Raw genomic sequence first — 19,473 nt, forward strand, 5'->3', positions numbered from 1 at the left:
CTGTGGACAGCACTTCCCCAGGGAATTCTTAAGTCCTCAGAACTAGGGTAGATAGAATTCCATGAGGTCCCATAGAACACCATATATCTCCTAACATATCACAACATGCAATACTGAAACTGTCAGTCTACACGAGTGTCTTTCCACTCCTGATGGTTTACTCCATGACAGAAGGGCCATGTTAGTATTCCATGTCTGACAGAGACCTGGAGATGGAGAGTAAGTGAACAACTTCCTGGGAAGTTGGTGAGAGGCATCTCTAGGAAATGCTCTGGTTTGCTGCTTCCCAGACAGTACTGGTGAAGACCATGGCGCTGTATACAGAGGAATGCTTTCCTGACAAGCTCAGGTCAGACTCTCAGCATTTTTAAAATGGATTCACCCAACAAAGCTGTCACACACTGCCATCTTGTATTTCTCTGGGATTGAAGAAAACAGATATTTATTTGTCTTTTCAAATCATATTAGCTTGAATTTTCTTTTTATTTTGGACTAGCTTCACATCCTCCAGACTCGCCTTTTTGAGTGGTGTATGAACCACCACTCTAAAAGAATATCCCTTTAGACCATATGTGAATGACAGAATATAATGTTCACCTCTGTTCTTACAATCACCATGCCCGTGAGCTGTGGACCACAGAGAACCATGTAATGGTGGAAAATAAGTTCATATACACATACATACATACATACATACATACATACATACATACATACATATATATACTCATATGTAGTATTAACAACATCTGAAGCTCAGTAGTTGAAAGACAATAACTGGTATGCACTCTTTCCCATTTCCTTTCAGGCTTTGCTACAAGGCTGCAGGGCACAGTGGTACCAATGCCCAGCTCCAGAAGAACTCCCCTGGTGTTACCAGGGGCCAATTCCTCCATCTGCAATCCCCACTATCAGGTTCAATGGGAAGTGATCTAACAGGGGTGGCCAAGAGCTAACGCCATAAAATTCAAGTCTGCACAACCCAATTTACTAGGATTCTCTTGGTGTATTTGTTTTAAATGTGGGCTTTAAAGAGACTTGAGCATCTAGCCTGGGAGTTTGAAATTGGGCAAAATATAGAACTTCTTTAAGCCATAATTTGCTCTTTTTCCAAATGAAGCTTTTCAGTGTACTTGTTGGCTGTACGTATTCGTTACCACTGTGGTCCTTGCCTGTTTTACATGGCTATAACAAAGGATGTGAGTTGAGGTTCCTTTAAAAAGAAGGCTCACAATCCTGGTGACCAGAAGGACCAAAGAGCATGGTACAGTTGGCCAAGGTTCCCTTGTTACAACATGGGAGAAAAGTGTTAAGGAAACCGAAACACAGAAAGGGACGTTAGCTTGACAAGGAACCAAGAAAGTCAAGGCCTAACTTGATAACAGCCCACTCTTCACAGGAATAAACCTACTTTTTGTGCTATGGGAATTAAACCCAGGGCCTTGCATATGCTATAAGCTAAGCAGGTGCTCTACCACAAGACTGTATCCCTAGTCATCTTTTCATTTTATTTTATTTTATTATTTTGAGAAAGGATCTTGCTAAGTTACCCAGGCTAGCTTTGAACTCACACTAGCACAGGCCTTGAACTCGGGATCTTCTTGCCTAAGCCTCCTGCATAACTAGAATTATAGACTGATACCACCAGGCCCAGCATGAGTCCACACCCATGAGCCACTAACATGAAGCAACATTAATCCATTCAAGAACTTGGAGCCCTCATGACTCAGTTTCTCTACACTAAGCCCACCTCTTAAAGGGTCCGCTGCTCTCACAGTGCAATACTAGGGACCAATCTTTCAGCACACAAACCTTTGGGAGACAAGTCATATCTAAAACAGAAGACTCAGTACATATTTTCTTTGACCAATCAAAAGAAGCACTCTTTCTGGAAAATTCCCCTCTTCTGTGACTGGAGTTGGAACTGCCCCAGCCCTACCCAGAACAATATCTAAAATGAAGCTGGGTCGACAGGGTATTCTAAAAACTAGAGAGTAAGTCAGACTGAATCTGCTGTAGAGCAGAGATTACAGACAGCAGGCCTAGGATCTGTGTTGCTGATGCATCAGGACAGGAGATCTGAGAAGAAAATGTCACCAACTAAAAAGAAGTAAGTTGGAGAGAAAGAGAGAGCTAAGAAGACAGTATTCCAAGTGCAGTAATTCCTGAAACCCACTACCTTTCCATACTTATAAGACTCCCAGTTTTCTTTTTTAATTAAATCGATTTGCACTGTATCTTTGGTGTATAGCCAAAAGAATTCTAACTGCTACAGGACACAGTGCTCATATCATTGTGACCCAGTACACTCAAGTTTGCTCATGTAAATGAATTATTTCTTCACTATTATACATCAGGAGAAAAAACTACGACATTCACATACAAGCTTACATTAAAATTTTAGTGACTGTTAATAAATAATCTTTAGATGAAAATGGAATCCCAACCTACACAGCAACATCTTTAATACATGTCCAGGTTAGAACTAACATTTATACAATAATTCATGGTCACAGAGCATAGCACTGGTCTGAAGAAATGGGATGCAAGTCACCAATAAGTAATAACTGTGCACTGTTTAGCCTTTTTGTCAACTTGACAGAGGCTAGATCATCTGAGAAGAAGGAATCTCAGAGGAGACAGTGTCTCTGTCACACTGGCCCGTAGGCAAGTCGATGGGGTGTTTTCTTGGTTAGTGGTTGACATAAGAAGGCCCCGTCTACTGTGGGCAGCGTCACCCCTAGGCAGATAGTCCTGGAGTGTTTAAGAAAGCAGACTGAGCAAGCTAGGTGGATCAGCCAGTAAGCAGCATCCCTCCATGGTGTCTGCTTCAGTCCCTGCCTCTAGATTCTGCTTTGAGCTCCGGCCCTGACTTCCCTCAGTGACGGCGGAGTGTGACCTGGGAGTTATAAGATAAACCAAAGCCTTCCCTCCCTGGGTTGTTTTTGGTCAGTGCTCATCACAGCAGCAGAAACTATAACTTTCAAATGTCTAGTGGCCACATTGGAAAGTAAAGTGAAGCAAATGAATTCAGTTTTGTAGAGCCTCTCACTTATCTCAGTAGACACAAAGCATTGCCACTTCAATGTGGAGCCGGTAAGATTTCCTTCCTACTACATACTTGATAGGCTTTAGATTTTACATTTACAGTGTATCTCATTTTGCACTAGCCTCTTAGAGTGAGTGGCTACTGTGTGACCCGGCAAGCACAGCTATAAAATGTTTCCATCTCCCTAGCAACCTGAGATGACAAGCTTTTTGTAGTTATAAAGAAAAAATCTAAAACTCAAAGAGGTAAACATTTTTTTTCCAACAACAACTAATCAGTGCACAGCACAGACTCCAACCTTGGCCTCTGGCCTCTGCTTCTGAAGCTCTGCACCTCACTCTGCAGTCTGCAGAGGAAGAACCATGCTCCACATGATCCTGAAGTACAGCCACATCAAAGGAACGCATGCGCAAAGGCCTCACCCATACAGTGCAGCCATGTACATAAGGACTCTGTTTCCTCTCAGATCACAGAGAGCCTTTAATGAAAAGAATCTCCAAATCCATACTTCTATGTGAGTGTGTATTCACAAGTGGAATTAATTTCTGTCACTAACATATGTCTTCCCTCTATCACGTTCTCTAGCCTGTAAGGTACCCTCTGTGTTCACAAAACCAAATGTATGTGTGCATGCATATATATGGGATGCATGTATGCACACAAACACACACACTCATATATGTGCATGCACATATATGGTATACATGTATACACACACACACACACACACACACACACACACACACACACACACACAGTTTCCATGGCTCTTACTAGCTCCAAAGTGGCTGGAACAGTAAGTATACATTTTGTTGAAGTATTTGGTCTTTACTTTTGGAAGCAGGTTTAGAGCCATAGAGGATAGAAAGTGTCTTTGTTCTTATGCTGGGGCAACTTATGCTTCAGAGCAAAACCTCTCTCTGGCCTTCTGTTTTCCTTTGCTCTGATCCTTTTTCTCCTCAAGGCACACTGTAATAATTAAGATTTTTTTCTTCCCCACGTCAGATTACTAAAACCGTAATTGTATTATAACAGACCATCCCACAGCACCTTCTCCTGCTTTTCCTGCCTTATATCTTACCAGAAAGACACTCTTGTCCTACCTTGTCTAATAATAGATCCTAAGACCTTCATTCCACATGGCTTCCTGCCCCATACCAGAAAGAAAGACACACTGTACAAAGAGGCCACAAAGAATCTGAACAGACAGGGTGTGCTGGCATCTCTGTCTCTGAGCATCAGACACTGAACTTCTTTTTCTGTCTAGTCACACTGGTACAGTTACCCATGCTTCAGTCATGCCTATGCAATAGAGTCCCCATGAAAACTCAGTGGAAGGGTTCAGAGAGCTTCTGGGTAGCCAAAACCTGTGGGGACTGAGGAAAGGGAACTGATCCACATCCCAGGAGCAGCCATGCCCCTGCCACATAGTTCCATGTGTGTCTTCATCCAGGACCTTATTTGTGGCCTTGCAATAAACCAACAAATGGGTTTCCCTGGGTTCTGTGAGCCACCCTAGCAAACGAACTAAGCCAAACCAGGGAGTTGTAGGGAGCTGCTTGTAGCCAGTTGGTCATAAGCCTTGAAGCCTGGATTCCAGACCGATGCCTAAATAGTCCTGTGCAACTGAGCCCTTAACATTTGAGACTTGATACTGCCCGTAAGTAGGTAAGGGCAGAATTGAATTGAATTCTGCTACAGAATTGATTGCTTGCTAACTGATGATAAGAGATAACCAGGCATTTTGAGATCTCAGAAGTGATGTGCGCTGTAGTAGGAGAGCACACAGCTTAGTAACAGAAATGGGGTTTGCCTTGACTCACTATCCCTGGACCTCTCAAAGGGCCTAGGTTGAAGCCCTAAGCCCCTACTATGTAGATATTGGAGATGGGGACCTTCAGGAAGTAATTGAGTTAAGATGAGGTCATGTAGGATGAATGCTCAGCCCTAGGCTGAGCATTTATACCATCCCTAAGGCTGAAGGAAAAATTGCGGCAGAGGGGGTGGAAAGGTCGTAAGAGCCAGAAGATAGGGAGAGGATCTTCAGATCAGCCATTGCCACCTGTACTCACAGGCTGTAATTGTCTGCATTGAGCCAGCAGAACCGTCCCGTTAACAGTCACGGAGGGGTGGGGGAGGACTCAGGGAACTCTACCGCTCACTGCTGTACTGCTCGCTACTTATGAGATTCAGGAAGAGGGAGATCCACTTCCTTCAGTGTTGTGCCCACTGATTAACCCACCAAGGTCCAATGGATAGTGTCAATCCAGTGGTCACACAGATGACCTCTAAATGGACCATAAGACAAAACAAAAGTCAAGACTCCAGGAAGGGGACTAGAAGGGAGGAGGAGGAGTTGATGAGAACGGGAAAGAGATAAGAGAGGATGTGGAGAGAGAATAATCAGAATACATTCTAAGTGTGCATGAAACTGTAGTTCAACATAAGTCTATTTTTAAAATATTATTTTATAATGATGAGGTCATGAGGGTAGGAGCCTTGTGAAAGGATTAGTAACTGTAAAAGAGCAAAGAGATCAGAGCTTTCCATCATGTGAGGACACAGAAAGAAGGTAGTTTCCTTCGATCCACAAAATGGTCTGTACCAGGTGCTAAGTCAGCCAGCATCTTGACCTCAACCTCCATGCACCTAAAACTATGAGACATAAACACCTATTGTTTGTACCACCCAGCCAGGGATACTTTGTTAGAGCAGCTTGAGCTAAGACACTGCAAGTGTACTGTCAGTGTGCCGAGGCCCCAGACCTCCATGGACTTCCACTGCTTCCTTGGCTCCTCTTCTCCTCCAGAAGCATGAGTCCAAGCTAGCCAGCTGTAAGGTGGGAGCCACTTGGAGAAGCTGATCCCAGCATCTCAACTGACGCCCCAGGCATGAGAACAGCTGAGTGTGGCCCAAAACCTAAGTGATATGTGAACATCCTTCAAGATTGATACAATAAAAAGTATAATACTTTAGGGTAAGAAAGTGGGCTGGAAGCTGCCTCCCTATGACCCAGTAAGGATTGGTGGCACACGCCTTTAATCCCAGCACTCAGAAGGCAGAGGTAACAGGATCTGTGTGAGTTCAAGGCCAGCCTGGTCTACATAGTGAGTTCCAGGCCAGCCAAGACTACATAGTGAGATCCTGTCTCAAAGAGAGAAAGAAAAGATAGATTCTGTCCCATAGAAAGTAAGGAAGAGCGTCAGAAATCCACAGAAAGGATGATAAGATAGCTGGAAACCTCAGAGAAAGAGAAGAGAAGTCGGTGGAAAGGGAGTGGAGGGGAGTGGGGAAGCAGCAATACAGATCTGAGTTCAAATCCTAACTCTACCACACAGTAACTACGTTAGTTAAATCACCCAAAGCTGATTAAACGTATACTTCTCTCCCAATATCACTTCTAAAGATGTTTACATTATCCAGCAGAGCAACTGACTGACCTTTAATGGGCACTCAATACATCTCAGATCCCTTCCTCGCCTTCTCTTGTACCTAGCAAGGCCTACAAACCGATTATGGCTCAGTTTTATTCATATATACAGCACCATCACTACACTTTATTCTTAATTTATTCTCAGCTCTTTTGACTTGACTGAACAAGTCAAGTGACTCAAGATCTACTTGAGGAAGTTATCAGATACCTTGTGAGGACCGTGCTGTGGCTCAGTCCAAGCACTAAGGCCTCAGAACAAGGGAAGCAATGGTACAGTGGAGACCAAAGCCCCAAGGGCAGTAGAATGCTTCTGGTCTAAGTCCTGAAGTCTAAACTTGGAGTGCTGATGCCCAGGAGGGAAGAGCTGTGAACCCCGGATCCAAGAGACAAAGACCTAAAATCCTCCAGTCATTTTGTATTGTCTGATTGCCCTTGGCTGAAAGGATGGCAGCTGCCTACATTGAGGGCAGAGCTGCTTTACTTAGACAGTGACTCAAATGCCAGGCTCCTCAGGACACAGACATACCCCGCAAACAATGCTTTCTTTACCAGATCTCCGGGTAATCCTCACTCCAGCCAAGTTGACACCATCACAGAGATGAAAGCTCTTTACACTGAAAAGAAATTGGAGAAGACACAAATAAATGGAAATACATCCTGTGCTTGAATGCTGTTAAAGTGTCCACCAATCAAAGCAAGTAAAAAAACTCAGAGTAATCCCTCTCAAATTCCAGTAACATTAACCACAGAAAGAGAAAAATAATCCTAAAATTCACATGAAATCACAAAAGACCCCAAACAGACAAAGCTAACCGTAAGCAAACAGAGCAAAGCTAGAGGCATGATACTAACTTAATTTCAAAATACACTACAAAGCTATAGAGACAAATCACACAACACCGACACCAGACTGACATGGAGATCAACAGGACAGATGAGAGAGCCCAGACATAATCTACACACTTAGACCCTCCTGACTTTCACCAAGGGTACCAAGAACCACACAATGAGGCAAAGAGTTAGACAACAAATGACCAACTGAAAATAGACATTTCTCCAAAGAAGACATAGGAAAGACCAACAGATATATGGAAAGGTGCTGAATATCTCTCATCATCAGTATAAATCAAAACCACAGTGGGCTCCTCCTCATCCTTAGAATCACTACTACCAAACAACACAAAGGGCACATGTTGACAAGGATGTAAAGAAAGAATACACACACACACACACACACACATACACACACACACACACACACACACACACACACACACACACACACACACACACCCCTGTGGGTGGAAATATAAGTTAATATAGCTATTGTGGAAAGTTTTTAGAAGTTCCTCAGAATTAAAAATACAACAACTACATGATCCAGAGAACCCACACTCAAATGAAATGGAATCAATATCAAATGAATACCTTCACAATGGCTAAGACATTGGATCAAACAAAGTATCTGTCACTATAGAACTTGATGAAGAAAATGGGGTATGCATACATAATGCAATACTGTTTAGCTATGAAAGGAGAAGACCCCATCATTTGGGAACACAGATGAGCCTGGAGGATGTTAAGTGAACTAAGTCAGGCACAGAAAGACAAATGTCACATGATCTCACATATGTGGAATTTAAACAGTTGATGCAAACAGAAAGTAAAATGGTAATTACCACGGGCTGGCATGATATGGAGTGGAGTGGGGGTGGAGAAATGTTAGTCAAAGGGACATAATTACAGGGATAAGTTAAAGAAGTTGACTGAATGGCACCATCACCATGATGGCTTATTATATTATATACTTGAAAAATAAAGAAAGAGTAAATTTATGTTCTCATCACAAAGTGGTAATTATGTGAAGTAATGCACTTGTTAATTAGCTAGATTTGACATTTCCACAACACAGACGCACATGTGTATAAATATATATATATATATCAAACATATAAATATTTGTAACATATTATAAATATATAAATAAATGCAAATATATCTCAAAATGTCATGTTGTACATTATATATATACATACATATATATATATATATAAAACAATCATGTCTGTAAATTTTTAGAAAATAATAAAATGACATAGAGATGTAGCTTAACAGCAGTGCACTTGTTTAACACGTGTGAGTTTCTGGGTTCGATCACTGGCATCAAAATGATTTTTAATGTGTGGCAAAGTTATTATTCAAGTTTTCTCAAGTGTTTATTTTCAACAGATCAAATTCATTAAAAATTTTAAAAATCAACATATGCTAAAACAAAGCTTTGAGAAGAAAGCGTAAAATAATATCTTTACGACATTGAGGAAAACAGGAGTTTGCCAAACAGAATCCAGAAAGCAGGATTCAAAATGCAAAACCAGCAGACAACATTCAAGACTGTGGTGAATCTGAGGCTGGCTGCTCGGCAGTAGGACACATGCACAGCAAGTACGAGACCTTAGGTCCAATCCCCAGAAACCCTGCCCCAAAGAAAACAGCTTTTGTTCTTCCATCAAATACATCATAAGGAAGCTGGATATCATTGTACATTCCCGTAACTAATATTCATGAGGCTGAGGCAGGAGGATCTCAAGTTTAGGCTAGCATAGTTGAAAATCTGTTTGAAAAAAAAATCTTTAAGAGAATAAAAATACAAATACAAGCCATATTTTAAAGAAATATTCACAGCTGGGCGGTGGTGGTGCACGCCTTTAATCCCAGCACTCAGGAGGCAGAGCCAGAAGGATCTCTGTGAGTTCAAGACCAGCCTGGGCTACCAAGTGAGTTCCAGGAAAGACACAAAGCTACACAGAGAAACCCTGTCTTGAAAAAAAAAAAAGAAGTATTCACAATACTTTTATCCAAAGAATGTATATATAAAATATATAATCAATAAGAAAAATCTGCACATCAGGGCTGGTGAGATGGCCCAGCAGGTAAAGGCCCTTGAACCTGAAGTCTGGCAACCTGAGTTCAATCCCTGGACCCCAAGTGGAAGGAGAAAACCAACTCCTCAAAGTCACATATAATATGGCATGCATGAACCCCCCCCCACACATATCATGCACACACACTAATAATTAATTAATTAATTTTTCAAATCTACAAATCAATAAGAACAACAAAGAAAGCCCAATAAGAAATTTGGCAAATCTGGGCCATGGTGACACATGCATTTAATCCTATCACTCAGGAGGCAGAGGTAGGCAGATCTCTGAGTTCAAGGCCAGCGTGGTCTACAAAGTGAGTTCTAGGACAGCCAGGGCTACACAGAGAAACCCTGTCTTGAATGGAAAAAAAAATGGTAAAAGTTATTAAATCAGATCTTTTACAAAAGGCTCTATCCAAGTGGCCAGTATATCATGACACGCTGCTTAACCCCTGAGTCATAATGGAAACTCAAATTATAACCACAGTGATCAACTCCATACCAAATAGGATGGCTAAAATTTTAAAGACTGACAGCATCAAATGGTAAAAATGTGGCTACACAAGGTGATCTCACAAAGCTGACATTACACTGGGTACCACCACTGGTAAGCCAAAGGGTCGCCCTCTGTGATGGAGATTCCTCATTGCCAACATGATTGCATTGAGAACTGTATACAAGACCAGAAAAATTACAAGTCTGGTGAGTCTGTGAGAGTATTTCCAGAAAGGATTGACTAAGGAGGGATGGCCTACCCTGAATGTGGGGGGTATCACACATGGGCTGCACAGAAGAAATAAAAAAAAGAAAAAAAATCAGATAATGCAGGTATTATCTATCTATCTATCATCTATCTATCTATCTATCTATCTATCTATCTATCTATCATCTATCATCTGTCTATCTTTCTCTCTCTCTTTCTACTTAACGAGTGTCCTGAGTTGAGTAGTCTCTGCATCTGTTCCTGTCGCCATCATTCACTGCCACATCACAGGCCCCCAAATCCATGGAGCCTAAGAGCATGAAGTGAAACCTCAGATACTGTGAACCAAAATCAATAATTCCTACTTTCAATACAGTCTCACAAGGATTTGGTCACAGCAAAAGTAATAATAATAATAATAATAATAGCTAAAACACAAAACTGGCCCTGAGAAGTGGGGCCATCTCTGTGGCTACACCTGACTGATTGGTTTCTAGACTGTGGCATTCGTTTGCAAGAGAAATTTGGAAAAATTGGAAGTGGGCTAAGGAAAGTCTTGGCTATTATAAGCAGAGGTTACTAAGCAATGAAGGTAGGAGTTCCAAGGTCCAGAATGACCACAGAAATGTGGGTAGTGGTCATCGTTTAAATGAGCATTTGAACACTTGGTCCCCAGTTCGTGGTGCTGTTTGGGGAGAATAGGGAACTTTTAGGACATGTAGCCTTGATGGAGAAAGTACATCACTCACTAGGGGCAGGTTTTGAGGATTTATGGGCCTAGCCCACTTCCTCCTCACTCTCTCTGGCTGTGATGTGATCTGGCTGCCTGCTGCCATGCCTCCCTTACTGTTATAAACCCCTCCTCTAGAACTGTTAGACAAAATAAGCTTCTTTAATTTGCTTTTGATCATGAAATTTTTATCACAACATAAAAGTAACTGCCACAGCAATAAAGATTATTCTCGTGAGGGTTCAGATGAAAATAAGGATTCTATTGGGAATTGGGCTAAAGGCCATTCCTGTTTCTATTTTGGCAAAGAACTTGGTTACATTTTATCCACGACCTGCATCTTGCCAGGAGGCTGAGTTTAAATGAGACTAGTTGATCTGAGTGAGGAAATTTCAGATCAATCCAGACTTTAGACTGTGGCATGGTTATTGCTGACTCCTTCTAGCCAAGTTTACAGTGAGAAATGGGAAGCAAGATACAGAGAAGAAAGACTGGAAAAATTCATAATTTGGCTATAAAAGCCAGTACAAAATCTGAGCTAAGAAAGGTATGGTTTCTAAAGAAACTAGGGTGGTTTAAAAGAAGTCAGGTCAGCTGCATCAGAGGAATTGTGTCTTTTTATGCTCTCAAGAACTGGCCTGAACTCACTTGTGACAAGCTCAAGAATGTAAAATACTTTCCTTTGAATACAGGGCGTCTCTGAGCCACACTGCTTGCACAAGCCAACCTAGAAAATTGTTTCTTCAGGATTCACTTTACTGCTCTGCAATCCAGTCACACCGACCTCAAACATCAGCACAACTTGGCATCTTCCACATGATGCCACTTTTGCAGGTATGCAGAATATAAGAACTACAGGGTTATGAATACTTCCACCTAGATTTCAAAGGAAAACCTGAGAGGCCAAGTCATGTGGCAGTATCAAGACCACTGTAGGCAGCCCCTGAGGGGCCAATGTGTGAAACTGTGACCATGAAGTCAAAGGCACAATGGAGAACACAGGAAGTTAGCAATGCCAGGAACTTGGCCTGCTAAGAAAAACCAGAGGCACCAAGCAGAGGCAACCCAAGAAATAAATCACGTGGGCTCTGGCCAGCAAGGCCTAGGGATGGTGCAGCCTAAGCCACTGGGAGCTTACATTATCGCATGATGTGCTCAGATACTGAATACCAGACAAGGTGCTACAGGGTTTGTGTTGGCCCTGAGGCACTAGGGTCTTACTTTGGCCTCATCCCTTCTTTCTGTACATCGCCTACCCCCGTTGGGATGGAATGTTCATCCTGTGCCACTGGACATTAAAAATATGCAATTTCCTTTTTTATGTTACAGGAGTTCACAGCTAAGAGTTTGCCTCAAGTCTTGGGAAACTTTGGATTTGAACTTTGAAACAATGTTGGAGATGTTACTATGGGGACTCTTGGAGATGGACTGAATATACTTTGCATTATGAGATAGACATGAGCCTTTGGGGGCCAAGGATGAAATGTTATGGCTTAATTCTTTTAGTGTATGTGCATCTGTGTGTGTGTGTGTGTGTGTGTGTGTGTGTGTGTGTGTGTGTGTGTAAAGATGTTTCCAGACAGTATTAACAAAGGGGAGGAAATGTCCTGAAATGTGGGCAGCAACCATCCCATAGGGTAGGGATCTTGACAGAACAGAAGGGAAACACAGGATCCAGGGATGTGCATGAAATGCTTTCCTCACATGGAGAAAGCCCCAAGTTTGATACCCAGCAGTGTATAAATCCAGGCATGGTGGTACATGCCTCTGAGTCCAACCCCCAGGAGGTGGAGGTGGAGGATCACAAGTTGAAGGTTATCCTTGGCTTTACAGGAAATTAAAAGCCAACCTGGGCTACATAAGACTCTGTCCCAAAAATAACTAAAGAAAAGAAAGTAGGCAAAGAGAGAAGACCAGGTCTTCTCTCTCCCCTTCTACTTCCTGTCCACCATGAGGTGGGCAACCTCCGCCACATGCTCCAGCAGCCATGGTGTTTGCTTCTTCCCAAGAATACAACTAACGACTCCGAACCATGAGCCAAAATCAGCCATGTTTCCTTTGGGTCGTTTCTCTCAGATACTGGGTCAGAGTGACAAAAAAGCTAACACGCTTTATGAACTCATCATTGGACTCTTAAGTATTTAATCCACGGAGATACATTCGCGGGTGGGAGCAAAGACGCCTGTGGGTATGTTCATAAGCCGTTCTCAGAGCCGACCCAAGTGGTATACCACTGAAGCATCTGTCCAAATAAAGACAGTGAAGTGGCGTACTCACTGCGTGGAGAGCTGTGTGCAAATGAGAGTAAGTGTTCCAAACATGGCAGACGGAGCTCACAAACAGCAAAGGACTCACCGGGGTACTTCTTCCACACAAAATTCAAAACCATGGCACTAATTTACAGCCTGATCCCTCGGAGCTAGAGTTATGGCTGTGCGTATGTGAGACAGTGAGGACTCAAATGGGGTCTCAGTGTTACTTGGCTTGGATTCGAGTTACATAAGAAACACACACATACAAATTCATCAACCTGTATGCTTAGAAGATATATGCTGTGGGATGTTCTGTATGGCAAATGTGTTGCTAATTAGTCAATAAATAAAACACTGATTGGCCATTGGCTAGGCAGGAAGTGTAGGCGGGACAAGGAGGAGAATAAAGCTGGGAAGTGGAAGGCTGAGTCAGAGAGACACTGTCAGCCACCATGATGAGAAACAGCATGTGAAGATACCGGTAAGCCACAAGCCATGTGGCAAGGTATAGATTAATGGAAATGGATTAATTTAAGTTGTAAGAACAGTTAGCAAGAAGCCTGCCACAGCCATACAGTTTGTAACCAACATAAGTCTCTGTGTTTACTTGGTTGGGTCTGACGGCTGTGGGACTGGCAGGTGAGAGAGATTTGTCCTGACTGTGGGCCAGGCAGGAAAACTCAAACTACAGATATATGTACTTTTTTATGCTGAATTATAAAGTTTGCTTTAAAAGCCAGTTTTCCTTTTGACATCAACACACTCAAAAATCATTACAAAAAAAGTTCCTGAAACCAAAGTTTAGCAGTTCGTCTCCCGAGAAGACCCTGGTGGTACCCTTACTCAACTGCTGCCTGCCACCTGTACTTCTGTCTCCAGATGCTGTCACGAGGTATGGATTTGTGCTGGCCAGTTTTTTGTCAACCTTACACAAGCTATCGTCATCTCAGAGGAGGGCACCTCAATTTAGTAAATGCCCCCAAAAGATCGGGCTGTAAGCAGACCAGCCTGTGGAGGATTTTCTTAATTAGTGACTCATAGGAGAAGGCCCAGCCCATTATGGGTGGGGCCATTTCTGTGTTGGTGGTCCTGGGTTCTATAAGAAAACAGGCTTAGCAAAACTTGAGGAACAAGTGAGTAACCAGCATTTCTCCATGGCCTCTGCATCTGCTCCGGCCTCCAGGGTCCTGCCCAGTTTGGATTTCCGCCTTGGCTTCCATCACTGGACTGTGATTCAGGATCTGTAAGCCAAACAAACCCTTTCCTCCCCAAGTTGTTTTTGGTCACGGTGTTTCATCACAGCAGTAGCGACCCTGACTAAGACAGAATCTCACATTAGAAATGAACTTCTTGGTTCTGCTTTTCCTTCTATTGCATCAGCCCTTTCTTGTGAAGTCAAAGGTAGCCAGCAATAAATTTTAGAGGATAAAAACAGACTAAAGGAAGCTAATTTTTAGCCTGGAAGCTACGTTACAGTGTAGGATCCTCTAAGGAGTCAGGATTTGACAGCACAGTGCCTCCATGTCGGTGGTTCTCAAGCTATGGGTCATGACCCCTTTGGGGGTTGAATGACCCTTTCACAGGGGTCACCTAAGGCCATGAAAAACACAGATATTTATATTAAGATTCATAGCAGTAGCAAGATTACAGTTACGATGTAGCAACAAAAGTAATTTTAGGGTTAGGGGTCACCACAACACGGGGGACTGTATTAAAGGATAGAAGCTTTAGGAAGGTTGGGAACCACTGCTCTGCGTGATGAGTGAGCTGTGAAAGCAAGACTAAACTCAGAAACTAGGATTGGCTGGAAGTCTACTTAAGAAATGGTGAGAGCTGAAGATCCTCTTCTTCAGGCCTTGAAGTGGGCGGGTCCAGGCCCTAAGCCCAGCAGTAGACTAAAGGTTAGGGGAACAGCAGGGAGTCGGGGGGGGGGGGGGGGGGTTCACGCCGGAATCAGAGAGTGAAAATAAATGATCATCTCGTAAACGCCCCAAGTCCTCAGGCGGCACTTCATGGGATGTTCCACACTCTCATAAAGGAGACTAGGCAGGTGGACGCAGGCGCATGGGGCCTTGGTTATTCTGCAGTCCGTCTCCTGAAGCTTAACAACACGGGCCAAGCTGCATATGTGGCTGAATGGGACCCGACTTGTCCAGCAAGTGCAGGACCTTTGATTCAATCCTAGCACCATAAAATAGGTCCCCCATAAGTAAATAAATGCCTATTCCCCTAAAGACTGATAACAAGATGAGAGGAACATGCTGTAACCAGGAATAAAAAATACTGTTTAAGAGGCACTGGAGAGGACTCTAAAGATGGAATTAGGAAAGCCAGATCACAACCCACTGCTACAGCATCTTCCTACCCCACTGATTCATGGACCTGTAGATCTCGACATCTAAGTAGTGTATAAGTAGTATAACTATAAGCCCATCCTCTCTGCCATGTCTTTATATTGTATTATCTCATTTGTCTGCATTGTTTGGATGGAGATTTAATTTCCTTTAATGTGATTTTTCTGGCAAATCTATCAATAGAAGAATCTAATTTAAGTGCCCTGCTATGTCAGGCAGAGCAGTCCATCCAATGGCCCACCCGAGGCCACTCACTCAGCCACTTACCCATATGATCTTCCAACCTATCCCCCCCCAATCTCATTCATTCACCACTGGCCTAGACATTCCATACAGGCCTGGAATTATTTCAAGAAAACAACTTTAAACTATAATGTTCACATGGGAATTGAGTCTTACAGTGTGACAATCTCTGCCTTTATGTAGGCAGACAAAACAACAAAGAATATAGCTGTGACTACCATGCTGGCACATGCTAGTAATCCCAACACTCCAGAAGCTAAGGCCAGAGGATTGCTAATTCAAAGCACCCTGAACTACATAATGAGACCCTGTCTCAACAAAACAAAACACATAAGTTGTGGGGTCAAAGAAACATGCTGGAATCCTGGATCCAGCCCCGTAACTGTGACAAAAATACTGTAGCTAATCAACACAGAAAGAGGAAAAGCTAGCCAGGCAGTGCAGTGGTGGCACATGCCTTTAATCCCAGTACTTTCAAAAGTGGGGCGGGGGGGGGGGGGGGGCGATCTCCGAGTTCGAAGCCAGCTTGGTCTACAGAGTAAGTTCCAGGACAGTCAGAGCTACACAGAGAAACCCTGACTCGGAAAAAAAGAAAGAAAGAAAGAAAGAAAGAAAGAAAGAAAGAAAGAAAGAAAGAAAGAAAGAAAGAGAAGAAAGAAAGAAAGAAAAAGAAGAGAAAAGAGAAAAAGACAGAGGAAAAGCTGATTTTTGGCTCACCGGTTCCGAGGTTTCCATCCCTGGCCAGTCAGCTCTATTGCTTTGGGGCCTGCAGTGAGGGCATGGTGGAAGGCATTGGTCAAACAAAGTTGTTCATGTCATACCAACTTGAAAGTAGAAAGAAAAGATGAGCCAGGGCCCCCAAATTCCCTTTAGGAGCATACTGCCAGTGACTACCTTCCTTCCACTAGGCTTCCCTTCTTAATGCTTCCACCATCAGCAATAACATCGTCAACCAGGGACCAAGTCCTCAAGGCATGAGCCTTTGGGGGGGACAGCTCTTATGAGAACCACCACCACCTACTAGCTGTCTGACTTTGAACAAGTCATGGCCCAGCGCTGATCTTCATTGCCTCCATCCACAGAATGGATATACTAATACCTACTTGTATGTGGCAATGCATTGCTATAAAAATATCTCTTATATTCTAAGAGACTGGAAATTTTGCTGGACCTCACAGTCAGAGTTAATAACACACCTTGAGGTCACTTATAACTTAAGATTGCTATCCTGGTGTGTATTCTGCCTGTTTGTTTAACCTGCTTTTAAGAGAACAATGTAATAGCCAACCTTACTTGCCTTGGGGTCCCATGTAATCAACTTTTACAAGCTAAGCTAATGCATAGCTTTAATCTTAAATTATATACTCTGCTCTGACCCATGGGTAATGCATGTGTGTATATGTTATAATAATAAACACTGGAAACAGCAAATAGATGGGAAACAACCTTATAAAGCAAATATCCACCATAACTGTTGGAAGAGACATGGATACAGGTTGATAAGTCTGTGTGCAGTGGTGATGGCAGTGCAGCTTTGGTCAGTTTGGGGTGGTTGGAGTCAGGAAGGTTTCATCCCCTGTAAAACTCTCTTAAAGACTCCTTTGAAGTATCCCTCATTCCTTCTCCCATGTGACTCTTTCTGTGCTGTTTAATAAATACAGAGCAAAGCCCTTTTTAGAGACATAGACACAGACAGATCCAGACCCAGACAGACCCAGACACAGATAGACACAGACACAGACAGACAGAGACACAGACAGACACAGACACACACAGACACAGACAGACAGACACAGACAGACATAGGGAGAGGCAAAACAGCATTCAGGCAGGCATAGATCCAGACTCCTACAACAGGCAGGACATGCTGGACGACACAGGGAGAAATGAGCAGAGAATTCAAATCTGGTATGTCCGTCCCCACAATGATTCTAAATGCAGTCAAGCTCACACTGCTGAGTATCCATTCCAATAGGCTGAGAACTCAGCGCAGTCCAAGCACTCTGTAAAGGGCAGCAAGCAGCAACTTTGTTTCAATGCACTAACCTACTCTGTAACATTTTTAAATCAAATGCATCCTCAAAGGAGTTACAGCAAAAATCACACATTCTTCCAGTCATTCTCTCTGTGGTGTCATGCATTTGTCAAGCAAGATGAAACAATCCATGGGCTTTCTAATCCTAAGAAGTGATAGATACTATAAGTGATAAAAGGGGAAAAACCAAATGATCCCCATTCTAGGTGGCTGAGAATTCTGCTAGTCCATTGGTACAAACACCCACCACCAGTTGGCCCTTCCACAAAAGAGGAGGGTGTGAGATGAGATGGAAGATGTGGAAGGCTGTGGGGCAAAGATGCTGAGGGACTCCAGGCTGAATGGTCTTGGCCTTGCTCATAGGTGGAGAGGGTACCTAAGAGAAGAGGGCTTGATGATGGTGGGACACATTTGGAGCGGTACTTTCCAGAAATGGAAGGGAGTCACCAAAGTAACGGAAAGGGGTATACAAGAGTTGTGATGCTCCAGTCCCAGTAGGAACTCGGTTTTGTGACTTTCCCCCAGAATTAGGAAGGTGGTGGGCTTGTGATGGACCCTGGGACTCAGTCTCTGAGGAAAGAGAACTAAGTCAGAAAACAGACTTAGGAAACAGTTTGGAAACCTCAGGAGTGGTTTGCTGAGAGCTGGAAAACTGAGCTCAGAACTGGTATGTTCGTTGGGTGGAAGGAGGGACAATGGGTCATCTACGTACACTCTATTCCCGTGGTAATGGCTAGATGAAACATAGTTGCAATGGCACACACTCCATACCCATGGTAATGGCTAGATGAAACGTAGTTACAATGGCACACACTCATTACCAATCGTAATGGCTAGATGAAACATAGTTGCAATGGCACACACTCCATAACCACGGTAATGGCTAGATGAAACATAGTTGCGATGGCACACATTCCACACCCATCGTGATGACTAGATGAAACATAGTTGCAATGGCACACACTCCCGGGTGTGTGAAGACATTCATGCAGTGCTGGTAAGAGTGGAAAGCACTACACACTTTGGACAACAGCTTGGCAATGCCCTTTTAAATTGAAAGAGTGCCTTTACCATATACCAAGCAAGTACAGTCTTGAGCTCTTTTTCACATAGAAATGGAGTCTTAATTTCACACAGGAAGTTGCAAACATATTCACAGAAGCTCTGTTCCCCACAGACAGGACCTGGAAATGACTCACCCGTCTTTCAAGGCTGAATAAACAAGCTGTGGTGTGGCATACCTTGGACTACAACTGTATTGATCCATACCGCCTCCATTTTCCTTAAGAAAACCAGGCTGAATGAAAAAAGCCAATCATACTTGACGACTTCATTTTGGAAAACTTATGAAGTAACAATTATAAAGATGAAGGACAAATAGATTTAGGTGTCACGGATTAAAGGAAAGGAGTGGCTCTGGAAGAGTAACACAAGGAAGCCTATAGTCATGATTTAATTGACTGTCTTGAGTAAAGTAGTGGGTACTCAAGATCGTAAGTCTGCTAAAATCTGCACAAAGGTATACCTACAAACACACAGATGAGTTCATGTGTGATTCATACAACCTGAATGAGCTCAACGATGTACAAGTGTCAGTTTCCTTTCAGTGATACAGTACTAGAGAGGCATCGGAGGTTCAATAGAGCCTGCGAGGGGGCTCAGTGAATAAAGCACTTGCTGTGCAAGCATGGGGACCAGAGCCCAGATCCCCAGAATCCAAGTAAAAGCTGGGCAGGCACCGCGCTGCCTAT

General features: G+C 43.1%; 1 protein-coding gene across 6 annotated transcripts in view; it reads right to left on the reverse strand.

Annotated features, from left to right (window-relative positions):
* Dnajc6 (DnaJ heat shock protein family (Hsp40) member C6) overlaps nucleotides 1-19,473 on the reverse strand; it is a 164,123-nt gene that overhangs the window by 119,500 nt on the left and 25,150 nt on the right. For 2 of the 6 annotated variants that reach the window (XM_052718044.1, XM_052718043.1), the window contains exon 2: nucleotides 7,032-7,096. The exons of 2 other annotated variants lie outside the window; for them this stretch is intronic. The gene's annotated coding sequence lies outside the window, so the exon portion shown is untranslated. Of the gene's footprint in view, nucleotides 1-7,008; nucleotides 7,097-19,473 lie in introns of all 6 variants that reach the window. 2 more of the 6 variants (XM_052718046.1, XM_052718045.1) reach the window with 1 other exon arrangement.

This window comes from Peromyscus californicus, unplaced genomic scaffold (assembly GCF_007827085.1).
Source record: "Peromyscus californicus insignis strain IS unplaced genomic scaffold, ASM782708v3 Scaffold_5__1_contigs__length_169319896, whole genome shotgun sequence".
NCBI lineage: Eukaryota > Metazoa > Chordata > Mammalia > Rodentia > Cricetidae > Peromyscus > Peromyscus californicus.